This window comes from Priapulus caudatus, unplaced genomic scaffold (assembly GCF_000485595.1).
Source record: "Priapulus caudatus unplaced genomic scaffold, Priapulus_caudatus-5.0.1 Scaffold1179, whole genome shotgun sequence".
NCBI classification, from domain to species: Eukaryota; Metazoa; Priapulida; class Priapulimorpha; order Priapulimorphida; family Priapulidae; genus Priapulus; species Priapulus caudatus.
Window position 1 is genome coordinate 64649 of NW_014578240.1, and position 2533 is coordinate 67181.

Below are 2533 nucleotides of genomic sequence, written 5' to 3' on the forward strand. Positions count from 1 at the left end.
AGAGAGAGAGAGAGAGAGAGAGAGAGAGAGAGAGAGAGAGAGAGAGAGAGAGAGAGGGGGGGGGGGTAGACAAGAATGAAGAGAAAGAGCCAGCGACACAAGGAGGAAGTATGCACACCTTTAAAAATGTAATAATCGATGGAATAACATTATTTTTTCGTCTAATTTTTGACAAAATGGTTCATCTCTCAAAAACCGCAAAAACCATTTCCTCGTCATTGCTCCCAAAATTGCGGGTGGGCGTCCCTTAATTAGACGGCTACATACCATATACACATCATAATATCATGTGTGTACAGGATACATATTATCAGAAGTGAATAATAGAGATTCTCTAATATAGAGATTCTCTAATATAGAGATTCTCTAATATAGAGATTCTCTATTATTCACTCCTGATATTATGGTATGTAATTATCAGCCATAGAAATAGATAGCATGCACAGTAGATGGTACATTGGCTAATCGTCATTTCGCCGTGTCATTTTGCCTCCTAGCGCCATCTATTGATGGAGAAGTAATTCAGAAAATAAAGACATTACCAAAACATGACGTAAAGAACATGGAAAACGAATAAGCCTACGAACATATTTATGCAGGTACACGGTAGTTAGGGGCAGAGACTAAATACCTCTACTAATAATACAGCAATATATCTACCGTGATTATACCCGCGTCATCAATTCTAGTGTTGGCCAGATTCGTGACGTCACATCGTGGAGGTAAATACACAAAAAGATCACGGGAGACCAAGTCATCGAATATTTATTTCACTAGAACTCCTTCTAAACGCAGGAATCGACATTAAACCATGGACAGTATCCTTTAGTATATTATTTTAGATCTACATTATAACATATATATGATCTATACCTTTAGGATAGTTTCAAACAGACAAACTATTGAAGTTTATTTATGTTGCTTGTATGATGAGCCAGATCCGGTATAGTGCCACTACTAACACTAACAGCAGCGGGCTTATTCATACTTTAGGACACCGGATTTCAGTGATGGGTTAAATTCCTGCACCTTCAAGCGTCCTTCGTAACATTCCGAGGCCCTAAATTATTATTTAACCCCGGGTTTTATCATCGTTAGGCCGACTACTGTATAGTTAAGAGTGTTACCAGGGACACAAACAATCACGCCTTGCTATGGTGCCATAGCATCGCACGTCGTGTAGGAGGGGCAAAGAAAGACCACTGTTACCCAACGCCGCCAGAAAATATCACCGAAAAATGGCAAAGGTTTGGCGAAGGTACAATATTGAGGGTATGCTGGTGGCAACTTCTATAAGACATTAGCTGCCTGTCCCCTGTCGCCCCATAACTTAGTTAGGCTGTTCAGTGTTGCCTGTGGCAATCATGGTAAATCATAGAATAATCGGGCCAGGCTGCGAGACTAACATTACTACACAGTTTGACACGCATCCATTATGAAAAATTTTATCTGTAAAAACTTGTAAAACTATGTAATCTGAAATAAAATTATCTTGTAATATTAGTCTTATTTTGTGTTAACTTTAAAACTTAATTTACTATATAGACTTTCACATTTGTTATTATAATTTAAATATCAGCTCAATGTATACGCTGTTGATTTCGTGAGGCAAACAAAATTTTAAAAAACCACGTTGCAACTGCCAGTCCAGTGCGACATAGAAACCAGAAACATATGAGTTAAATTGTTACATATAGTGGCATCGTGTATCTGTCTTGCTGTGAAATTTGACATCAGTCAATTTCTGATTTTCGTCAAGCCAAGCTATGTGCAAATGATTTCGACTGCATTGTTTTCAGTCACTTTGTCTAGAACGATAGCATATAATTATAATATAATGTATAAATAAGCAGCGCCCTGTAGTGCGCAGTTACTGCAAGCCTGAGGTTATGGATTTATTTGGATCATTACATGTTAAGCTAGCTGTGGCGATGTTTGGAAACTGTACCAACTATAAGTTTTTGTATAGCTAGAGTTGATTGAAGTGGTCTTTCGATGTATGACTGCTTCGTGGAGCTACCATTGGCATAGCATAGCATTGGTTACACAGTAACACAATTGCTCAGCTGACACAAACATTACATACAGCAGTGGTAGAATTTAACTTTTGAACACGGGAGTCCAACGGACTCCTTACCCTCAAAAAGAGCGAGTCCGCAGCAAAATGAGGGAGTCCGCAGTCTGAAGGTCAAAATTAAAGATATTAACAATAACGCACGTGTGCTTATTTTTAAGATTCATGCGGTTGCACGTCTGCCAAATTTTCTTTGGACATTTGCTGAAAAAATACGGTAATTCTGCGAGGTTGTGTTCTGGAACGAACTAGTTAGTGTGGCAGAATTTTCAGGGAGTCACATGGACTCTTGCATATGTCAAATCAGGGAGTCCGACAGTAAATCAGGGAGTATTTAACTCCGGACTCCCGTTAATTTTGCACCCTGTACAGTGTGATATGTACATACATATACATGTAACATGTACATATGTCAAGGCTCGACACTAACTTTTTTTTTCAGTGGCCCGATCGGGCCAC